Here is an 11,949-nt window from a genome sequence, read left to right as displayed (position 1 = left end):
CGATGTTCTCGAATGACTATGAGAGAGGATGGCAGTCCCTCCATCCTCCTAAATGATTGCCTCTCTGATATTTTTCTTTCGACAGTGGTGAGTGCATCCTCAGCTTCTGGTGTTAAAGTTCTGGGAGAGGACAGGTCAGCATTGCCTTTAAGCAGCTCAAAAAGTGGGTGCAGATCACCGGTTGTGATCCCCAGCACAGGTCTAATCCAATTGATAGCTCCCAGTAGCTTCTGGAGGTCATTTAAAGTTTGGACTCGCTTGTCAATTGACATGGACTGCGGCCTGATGGTTTTCGTAGTGATCTGGAGCCCAAGATACCTCCAGGGTGCTTCCCTCTGCACTTTTTCAGGGGAGATTTCCAATCCTTTATCACTTAGCACTGAAATTGTTGAATTTAGCGTCTTTTCTACAGCCAATTGTGTTTTGGCGGAGATCAATACATCATCCATATAATGGAAGATGATTGACTGCCGAAATTTCTGCCTAATTGGTTCCAACACTTTAGCCACGAACATCTGGCACAGTGTTGGGGAATTTTTCATCCCCTGAGGAAGCACCTTCCACTGGAACCTGTGGTGAGGTTCACAGGCGTTGATGGCAGGGACAGAAAAAGCAAATTTAGCCGAATCAGCCAGATTGAGATATATGTGAAAGAAACAGTCCTTTATATCGATAACCACTAGGGGCCGTTCAGCAGGAGCATAGATGGTGATGGCATTCCCTGCTGGAGGGCTCCCATTGGTTCTAGGACCTCATTCACTTTTTGCAGGTCCTGAAGAAATCTCCAGGAGCATGAGGATTTTTGGATAACAAACACTGGAGTGTTCCAGGGATTGGTGGAAGACTCCAGGTGCCCTTTCGTCAATTCTTGATTCACTAATTCATTTAAAATTTGCAGCTTTTGTTTTGGCAGGGGCCACTGATCTACCCAAACTGGCGTTTCCATCTTCCAGCTCAGTTTGGGGAGCTGCAATTGCTCAGTGACCCCTCCTAAAAATTTTCCTCATGGGACAGGGTCCTCAATGTGAGCTCCCATTGCTCCATAGCGTCCCGTCCCCATAGTGTAACTGGTATATTTAATACGTACGGTTGGATCGATGCTGGTCTGCCCTCTGGCCCATATACTGTAAGTACCACTTTGCTTCTGATGGGGTATTGTGATCCCCCTACCCCGCTAACTTTGACGTAAGCTGTCTGCGCTGGCCAGCCGGATGACCAGGAGGTTATGATGGTGACATCCGCCCCTGTGTCGAGAAGTCCTTCCACCTTGACTTGCTGCGGAACCCTGGGCTGGGAAAAGTAAACAAGACAAGTTAGGAGAGGGCGAGAGGTTTTCACGGTGGTGGTCCAGAGGGCTTCCCTCTGCATCCTCTCTCTCTGCTCCTCATCTGATGACAACACGCAAAGCAAGTCATTGGTGGAGACCATCTTCGCCATGGGGAAGCGGTCCTCCAGCTGCACAGGGGGGAGATGCACAATTAGACAAATTGCGATGTTTGAATTTGTCAGCCCCGTCAAAAGTGTGGGTACTACAATTAAGCCCTTCTCCACTGCCGAAAGATGAGATGTGATTAGGTATGTCTTATCAGAGTCCACTGGGGCAGATGGCCTGACTCCAGCCAACTGCTTGTAAGAAATTAAATGTGTGGAAGGGTGTACAACCGAAAGGATAATCCAATTAAGGGGAGTGCATTGATTTTGGGTTGGGATGGGGTCCGCCAGGGGTTGCCGGGTTACAGGGTAGCTGTCGTGTGTGGGATGGAGCGCAGGTGGGAGGCTACTTTTGTCATCGTGCTCCCCCAAGTGCTCTGCTCCCCGTTTCCTGACGGCTCGCAGGAGCAAGGTCTCAGATCTGGTAATGATTGAAACGTGACCCTTTTTTGTAGCTTTGGGGATCTCCTAGGGGGAAGGGGTTCACCATTAATATTCGTCACTGATCGACAACTAGACGACCAATGGCGTCCCTTCCCACACCTGCGACACAGAGTCTTGGGGGAATTAAGCTCGGAAGCCAATTTTGGGCAATGTTTCCTAAAGTGACTCTTCTCACCACATCCAAAACAATGTTGGGGGCCTGTAAACGTGGCAGCCAATAGGCGTGCTTTATGGGAGTTGGAACTGATATTTTTGCATGCATCAATCATTTTGAGTAGAGTGGGATTTTTCAACATCTTTAAAGCTCTTTGGCAGTCCTCATTGGCCTTTTCGATAACCAATTTGCTAAACAGAATTTCTTGGGTCTCTTTCTGATGGACCTGCCTACTTATTGCTTCCTTAAACCGAGATGAATTCAACAAAAGGTTCTTTTGGGCCTTGATTAATCAAAGTAAAAGAGGGTGTCTGCACATACGCATCCGCCACTCTTTTTATGGCCTCTAACGCCAATTCCTTAGTGACATCTAACAATTTAGGGTCAATTCTAGCTTGATCCCCTCTCCTCGAATAGTTCCCCTCTCCATATAACATGTCTATTGCTTGCCTAACAGGGATTCCCCTCCTTTCCATCTTATCATTTACAAATGCCGCAATTAACTTCTTCCATTCAGCCTCAAACACGGAGGACTGTACGGTGGTGAATAGTCCTCCGATTACAGCCCGAATATCATAAGGGATTAGTGTATACGCTTTAAAAAAGGACTCAAATAAACCAATGGTGAAAGGAGCCCCTAATCCATATTCGACGATTGCTTTTTTGATATCCTTCAACATAGGATAGGATATTGGCCTCCATTCGGAGGCCTTTCCTTCGTTGTAGTACACCGGAAACGCTTTTAAAAACTCGGTGTCCTTTGCACTGGTGGCCTCCTCCCTGAAGGCTCTCCAGATGTCTGGAATCTTAGGTTGCCATTCAGGGGAGTGCTGCGCCAGATCACAGTCCAATCCAGGGTTGCGGTAGATGGGTAGGCTTCGGTGTTAAGTGGCCTATGGGCGCGGCCATCTTGGCAGAAAGACGCTTTGACTTTCGCCCTGGTCCCACCCACTGCTGTTCTTCCGGCCTGGGAGGATGACACCTCTGGAGAAGAGGCGGGGCTGGCGGAAGTGGGCATGCTTATGGGTGTACCAGGGGAGGAACTTCTCGCGCGGTGGAACTTCTCCAGAGGGTGGAGCTACAGGGGCCCACCTCCTTCTTTCCCGCGCTGATCTTTCCCGCGGTTCCCCTTCCTGCTTTTTCCTCGCGCGGTCCTGGGGTCCCTCCTCCTTGACGCCATTTTGCTTTCGCCACGATGACTCCTCTTCCTTTCCCCCGCCATCTTGTTTGTCAAGCTCTGTCTCCCTCCTGCCATCGTGAGTGTCCGTGTATTCTGGGTCTTTGTCCGTGTGTGCAGTGCTTGTCTTGTGGAGGCTGATATTCTTGCTCATCACCTGGTGCTATAGCACCATCAGAACAAGCCTCCACGCAATAAGCGCCTCTTTTGCCAAGCGGTCCCCTTTATCACTGTCACGCCAGAGGCTGTAGCCTAAGGCTTGCCACTTCTCCAGATTGGTGTCGTCTGTGAGTCTGTAACCTTGGCGGTCAAGCCACCTGGCAAGTGTTTTTGCTGATTTTTTGTCGAATGGGTGACTGTACTTGATGACAAAGTCTTTCAGGCACCGATAAACAAACTTTTGGGAAGTGGAGAGTGTGAGCCCCATTGCGGTGTTAATCGGGTCTCGACGCAGTCTCTCGATGTAACTCCTTCCCTTTTTCTATAGGCTTAGGTGGTGGGTGTTGGGGTAGGGTGAGGAATGTCTGCGACAGCTCACCTGTCCAGCATGCAACCCGTGTGGCTCCTTCCAAGCCCACAGTCATCCATACTGCTGCAGAGGGCCGGCGGGACGATTGCCTCTCCTAGTGTCGCCTGAGCCCACGTGAAGGCACAGGAATTCCCTTAATATAAGAGCCCTCAACTGTGCCCCACGTTGGGCGCCACTTGCCACGGTCCGCGGGGGTAAAGGGAAATGGGACTGGGCACTGCATTCAGGGTCTTGACACAGTTGAGGTCTCGTGCAGCAATGCCGCTTTATTAAGGGTAACAGCGACTTAAATAGGGTAGTCTGAGGGGAGGATCCAGAACTAGGGAGGAGCAAAAGATGGGCAGCTCAGGGAAGGTAGTGATTGGGAGGCAGGGAAAAGGTGGGTGGAACTCCTGTGTAACTAAGGGGATGGGCCAATGGGAGCTCTCTCCGCACTGCAGCAAACTGTAGCCAATCAGGTGCGGAGGAGCGGGAAAGCAGGGGAGGATAGGGAATAAACAAGTTTAGGCAGGAAAATGTGAGGGAAGAAGGGGACAATATGGAGGATATAAAATTTTCCACAATAAACTGGGGTACATAGAAATTCACAACAATATACCAATAAACTGGGGTGAAACTGGGGAAAAACTGTCCGTCCGGTGAGTGTCCAGTCCCGCATGAGAATGTCCATTTAGTTTTCATTTATTTTTCTCCACGCCTGGTATTTCTCCCACTCTGATTCTTCCTCCGCCACAATTTACTGCACGGCTAACATTGATCAGTGACTTACAGGGCTCGATGAAGGAAGAAGGACACCTCAGTGGGGAAAGCCAAGGTTACTAACAAACCTATGTCACCCTGCTGCTGCAGAGCTCTGGCATCACAAAGAAGCCCTTTGGGTTCTGTGACTCACCTGCAGGAACTTCCCTGGGCACATCTGTGAGGCACAGAGAACTGACTATAGAGTGGACATACAGAGAGGAAGAAAAGAAAGTTAAAACCCAATGTGGGACGACTTTGAAGGTGGTGGTAGGAGGAAACCAGTGGGCCCAAATGGGCAAGTGCCATTTAATAGGGGAGTTACGAGGCAGAGACCAAAGAGATGAGGTGGTGGGCAGACCTCAGGAAGGCAGGGTGAGGAAAACAGAAAACCAGAAGCCTTGCAAAGTTTGAAAGCATCCTTCCCCCTTCCGCGTCTTTCAAGCCAGTTTTTTCTCCTACGTAAAATTACATTCCTGAGCATTACCAGCAAGGGACTGGAAAACTCTCCTTTGATTTCCTTTCTCAATTAAAAAATAAAATGAAGAAAGAGCTGGGTTTTTGCTGTTTGTCTAGTCTTGAGACCAAGCTAGCAGTCAACATCAGAAGACATCTAGAACAGCTGGTGGGTGTAGGGACTGGATTTCAGGAAGGATTCTGGATGAGGCATCCAGGGAAATGAAGTCCAAATGTACTCCCATGCACATGGGTAATGAGGTACCCCTGGTGATTGGTCAGGGGAGTCACAAGTGGCTTTGAGGTGCATATATAAGGTGTTTTCTCATTTGAATAAAGAGGATTTGGCTCAGAATCCCCAATCAGCTTGCTGGGTCCGTATAATTTATTTACATATTATATTTATACACCACAGATGGGTTTTTTTGGCTCTGTCACCTAAATAGGTGGGATAAATGAAATCCTCCAGCACTGTCTTTTAAGTGTTAGTGAGTCTTGCTTTACATTATGCTTGCCAGGGTGTGTGTAGCGAATAAAGTCCGGCTCCCACACGCTCACACACACAACCTTTCCACGTATTTAGATATTTTTAGCAAACAAATTGGTTCATTGGTTCTAAATTACAAAATTCTCTTTAATAATTAGTATTCTATCCTGTATTGGTTATTGATTTCTCACTACTCATGGTAATTAGTTCACATTTTTCACTCTTTTTACCAGATAAGGAGTCACATACTGAATGGTCTTTTTTGGCCTCTTCTTTATCTTCTTGTTTCTGCAAAATGTCCTTGTGGTACCTAAATTCTGCACTTCTTGTGTCCAATTTCAGCAATACATCTCTCCCAGGATTTGTTCACTGAAGCATATTAAGGTTAGCTTAGCAAAACTTAAAGTTTCAGTAGTTTTCCCAAGCTCTGTTCACAGAAAAGCAGCTTATGACAAACTTTGCTAACTGCTGGCTAAGACTAATTTAAGAATAACACACTGTTTGTGACTAATATACTGGCTATGATTAATTTAAACAATTAATTAAAAGTTAATTAAAACCAATAATTAAAACAATTAAAAAGTTATATAATTTCATTGGAAAATTTAAGAGATTAAAATATAATAATTGGTATTAAACTACTAAACTGTAAATAAAACATATTAGATCAAGCTTATTATTTTTATCAGAGTACTTCATATCTGAAAACATGGAATCCAATCTTTTTTAAGACTAACTTAACTTATCGTATTGAAAGTATCCAGTACCTTAACAGTACTAATGAAGATCCTTAACACTATGTGAACAAACTTAAGTTTATAAAAAAATTCCATTATACAGAGTAGCCAGCCATCCTTTTGAGACCTATTTTAGTTTTAGATAAGATAGTTTTCATTAGATCTGCACATTCTGTTACATCCCATTTTGCTAATTTGGAATAAAATCCATAAACCAACAATTAATACCAAAACTAAGATAATTATGCCAATAAGTTTTCTTGTGATTGCACTTGAATTTGGGATCCATGACATTATCCAACAGATTTTCCCCTTGATTTTCTTGTATTTCCTGAAAGATTCTGGTGTTCTTTCGAATGTCCTCCAAATCAATCTGAATCCTCTAAGTCTGAAAGGCTGGTAATTTCTTGTAGCAAATAAATTGGATCATTTGTTTGGTTTTCTGTTTGTTCAATAACTCTCGATATGTTCACTGTAGCTTTCTCCAATTCAGGTACTCCTAACCATGGTAGAAGTCCTCTCACAAACTTATGGAATCCAGAGGACCTCTAAACTATTAGATTTAAATTTCATTTGTGTCTCGTTATAAAAGTGTCATTGAACACCAGAGGTCTTAATAACTGCTATTTCAACTGACAGAATTTGTGGATCTATGAAGGATTGGACTGCTTTTCTCTCCAAAAGGAGCATCACTCCAGTTAGAGGAAGAGCACTGGAGAATACACTTTGTATTGGAACTCCCATCATCTGAATACTTTCATCTTAATGAACGGGAAATTGGGAAGAAATCCAGCAGTAACTGCTTTTTGTTATTAGCTTGCATTAGTTTTAAGTGTGAATTTTTCTTCCAAGGGTCAGGTAGTATTTGTCCTATTTTTGTCATATTAGAGTGGTCCTTAGGGAAAAGGACATAATTCTCTTTCCCTTCTTGCCCTCTTACCCTTCAGGGACTCGAAGCTGTACTTGCCACTACAATTGTTAGCTGCAAGGCCTTGCTAGGGTGGTTGACTACTCCAGGCACAAATGACTGTGCTGCAATACTGGAAACACTGCTCTGAAACAAAAAGATACACCATTTAACATCTCTTATTGCAGAGCTTTATCTGCAGCGGATTTGCTGTTTTCTGTACTGTCCAGTGCAATCCTTCTGTGTCCAAGGTTGGCTTAATTCATGTGAATCCAGGAATCCCTGCCTGTTGTTTTCATGCCTATGTAGGCAGTCAAAAGAACTTGAAATGGTCCTTTCCACTTCTACTTGAGAGGTTCTTCACTCCATGACCGCATGTACACCCAGTCTCCCATCTGATGAGGATTTACTTGAACATCCAAGATTACTGGTGTGGCTAAAATGAACTTATGCAGTGATGAAAGTTTTTCCCAAGGAAATTACATATTCTCTTAAATTTTGATTACCTATCATGTGGCTCTCTCTAGGAATAGTTACAGTTTGATATGGTCTCCCTTACCAGATTCAATATGGGCTTACCTTTTCCTTGCAGCTTGGCTGGATTCTGGTTCTCAACAATGCCAAGGGAAGAACCTGTGGCTGTTTAAGTGAGATTTCTTGACAGATTTTGTTTATCTGCCTTTTTAGGCTTTGGTTCATTCTCTCAGCTTTCCCACTAGATTGTGGTCTCCAAGGTGTATGTAAATTCTTTTTGATTCCTATGTTTTGGACAATTTTTGCACAATTTCTGCTACAAATTGAGGTCCCCTATCTGAGAACATTCCCAATGGAATTTCAAATCGCAGTATTACTTCCTTTAACAATACTTTAGTAACTTCCCTTGCTTTGTTGGTACAACAAGGAAAAGCTCAGGCCATCTAGAAAACACATCGACTAAAACGAATAGGTATCAATATCCTTCTTGTCACAGCAACTCAGAAAAATCTATTTACCAGTAATCTCCAGGACCATTTCCTCTCTCTGTAGTCCCTAAAGGAGGGCTTTTGTAGGACTGTGGATTGCTTTGCAAACGTATTTTACACTTACTGACTACACTTTTGATGACTCCAGCCATTTTTTACATTGATTGCTTGATGCTTCAAGTTATCTATAATAGCTTCTGCTCCCCAGTGTGCTTCTCTGTTGGAGTATAGAGATTGTATGTGAACAATTTCTATTGCATTTCTGTGAGCATTGCCTTGGCATAATTGGGTGTGGACAGTAAAACTAACTGTGTAGTTAAATATGGCTACAGGAGCTGAAGTTAGAACAAAAAAGGCTTTTTGCCAAGGTCAAGGAGGAGTTTTTGGCAGGTGAACAAGTTTTCTCATCTCCTATGGCCACCTGCTGTGATCCAATTAGCACCATACAACAAAGTATGTTTTCCTTATGTATCCAGTGTTCTGTGTACAAGAAACACATGTCTGAGTGTCATAAGCAGTATATAAGGTGTCTTTCTTCTAATAAAGCCAACATTTTGCCGACCATACTGGTCTGTGAGTGATCTGTCCGTACCTCTTCATCAATAACTGGCGCCCGAACAGGGAGTCCTGGTTCGTCGAGTTCTGTGGGATGTAAGGCGAACAGAAGGAGCTGAGAGAAGCAGTCGTTAGAGGTGGCATTCCCCCCGGCGCCACGAAAAAAACCTGCGTGCAGTACACAGAGAAATCTTGCCCTGATCAGGTGAGTCGACTGAGGGAGGAGAAATGGGGTCTGCTCTTTCAAAAGAAGAAGAGGCGGTGCAAAAGCTCCTTCATTTAATTATCTCTGAGAGAGATTCTAATTATGACGAAAAAGCCCTTAAAAGGTTACTAGAATGGGCTAGAGTGAAGAAACTAAGCCCCACAGCTCAAACTGCCTTTGAGGTATCCACATGGAATGCTATAAAGGAACAGTTATGGGAAGAAATGGAAAAAGGGTCAAAAAATGTTAAAAAGTATAGAAAATACCTTAAAGTCTGGCGTTTTGTCATTGAATTACTGCAACAGTTAAGCACTATAGCTGCTCAGGCAACTTTGTCGGGAGACAGCGGGACTGCGGCGTGTCTCCGTGCCGATCAGTCTGCCTTTGGGGAGGTCCTAGTGCCTGCGGCTGCAAAGTCTCGAATGCAAAAAACCTTAAAAGCAGCGGGACTGACTCAGTTTAGCAGCATGCTTGTGCCAGCAGTCAATGCAGAGACTGTGACAAAAGCGGGAGCAGCAGAGGACAATGCTGGCGCCATGCCAGCGCCACCACCCTTCTCTGCGCCTGCCCAGCCTGCACTGCCACCTTTCTCCATGCCTGTGCTGGTCGCAGAGCCGGGAGTTGTCATTGCTCAAGCACTGCCTGGAACGGAGCTGCTAGGAGCCTCCAGGTCACTAGATGTCGCTACATCGCTATCCCCTAGAACCACCATGTCGCCTGGATATACGGCATCAAGAGCAGTCGCATCAGAACACAGAAGTCTGCCCATGGAAACCACGGCTGCTGTAACCAGAGCTACCCCTGCAAGTGTTGCTGTAGCAACTGGAGCTATTTCAGCAAGGACTGCTGCCTTGGCAGAAACTGCTGCCATCTCAGTGGGAGCTGCCGTCCCAACAGAAGCCACCACCGTTCAGACGGGGACCGGAGCTGCTGCCAAAGCGATCATAGTTTCTCCACCGAGACCGGCACTTACAGCTGAATCAGCCTTTGCTCTCAGTGCTGTGCCTGCATCAGTACTGCTGCAAGAGAAGGAAGAAAAACTTAATCGTGGTAACACAAAAGAGCTATTTTCATCATTTCCATCCTCAAGCTTGTCTTCTGATGACAAGAGCTTGGACAATGGAAGTGAGAAAACTACTATGCTTGCAATAAAAGACCACAGAAACACTTTATTGCTTCGCTTTCAAGAGCTTGAGTCTAAATTAGTGGAGAGACAGCTTGTTCAGCTGAATACAGACTCCTCTAATGTTTCAGCTTTGATAGAGAATAAATGCTGGGAAGCTTTAGACTGCAAGACTCTAAAAGAAGCTAAAATAACTGTTACACAACATGGTTTAAAGAGTGATTATACATGATTAGTAATGCGATATCTCTTTGCTGCTCATTTGTTAACACCATATGATATTCATATAATTATAATTGTGTTGCTTTTTCCTTCTCAGCAGGTGCAATTTTTCAATGAATGGAGTGCCAGTTGTGCAGCAACTATTGCACAACCTAAGCAGAAAGGACACCCTCTCTTTGGTGTTACTACTGATATGCTCATGGGCTCTGGTCAGTATGACAGTGTAAATTTGCAAACACAGTTTCCAAATGAGGTGCTACAAACTAGTCAAAGCTTAGCTTATAAATCATTGCTTGCAGTGAGGGATGTAAGGACAGGACCCTCATATACTGAGATCAAACAGGGACCTAATGAACCACATGATCAATTTGTGAATCGTTTGCGTCAAGCTATAAACTCAGATCCAGACATGGATAGTGACATGAAGGCAAAGTTCATAGACTTGTTAGCTTATGACAATGCCAATGACAAAACAAAGCGAATATTAAGCACATCACATAAGGGTGCTAGCACAAGGAAATGTTTAGAAGCTATGGAAAAGATGATCGAGCATTCTGTTTGGCTGATGCAATAAGTGCAGCAAGAAGACCTTTTATGTTTGAAGATACTGATACTTCTTCAGAATCAGATACAAGTTCTGATGATGACAAAGAAGAAAATAATGCTGGAGTTTAGAACAGACCAGTAACATTCTTAGAATTTTTTTCAGAATTATTAGAAAATAGAATTAGTATACAGTGTAGTTTGTTGTAGAATAAAACTGTTATAGGTCTAGAATTACTAGCACAAGAGTATTTAGTAAAGAGATTAGTGATTTAAGAATTTTTAAAACACTTTTGCAAAGCAGAAACGGGGAGAGAAGGATGTCAGGTCCCCCTCTCTTAACTTGTAAAAGGTGTTTCATGTGTTTAAGTTTTTTTGCACACAGGTGTTCTTTGGCTATCTGCACATGGATGAAGCCTTGGAAAGAAGCGGGTACTTTAGAATAAGGCTGATGTTGTTGCTGTTGCAGGTAACAATGAATTAACAAAAGAGCACAGTATTTTTAGTCTTATTAGAACACAGTTTTTTGAGCGCAGTTTTTTCAGTATTACAAAAGCACAATTTTTAGTATTATGAGCACAATTTTTTCAATATTTTTAAGGCACATAAGTCTAGGAGTTAAGAAGCACATAATTATAGATGTTTAGAGTTTAAGAAAGTGTGTTGTGTGCATTTTAGATTATTCACTATGTATTAGTAAAAGAAATTTTATCTGTTTGGTTAAGAACCTTTAACATTATAAGGTACTAGAGAATTATTTTAATCTTTTAGCTTATAAAACACAGCGATATGGAACTCAAAAGTATGTTTGTGTGAAGGTATGTTTGACAGTGGCCACTGTGAGAGTTTGTATGTGTGTATGGGTGTGAATGTGTGATGATTAATGTGTTTTGATAACAAATACACAAACACCTTTAAATAAAAACAGAAGACACATAACCCAAAATTGAAGGGAGTTCCATTTACAGCAGTGTTTTAGACTGAATAAAAACTTTTAAGAATAAATCTTATATTTAGAAGCACTTTTAAGCAAAATTTAAGAGCACAAATCTTGAAATTAATAGGTTATTAAGTTTGTTAATGGTAGTAGTATTGTTATATGTAATTGTGTTTATTGATATGTTATTGGTACAATAAAAAATGTTAAGGAAATGCAATTTAAATTGTTCAAAACTTAAATGGAGATTTGTTGGAGTATAGAGATTGTATGTGAACAATGTGTCCGTACCTCTTCATCAACACTTCTCTGTGTTTATCTTCTGCTACTTGTCTCATCACT

Source organism: Manacus vitellinus, unplaced genomic scaffold, assembly GCF_001715985.3.
Source record: "Manacus vitellinus isolate BGI_N305 unplaced genomic scaffold, ASM171598v3 scaffold_9_pilon, whole genome shotgun sequence".
Lineage (NCBI taxonomy): Eukaryota > Metazoa > Chordata > Aves > Passeriformes > Pipridae > Manacus > Manacus vitellinus.
The sequence above is the reverse complement of the archived record's forward strand: the minus strand, read 5'-3'. Positions refer to the sequence as shown.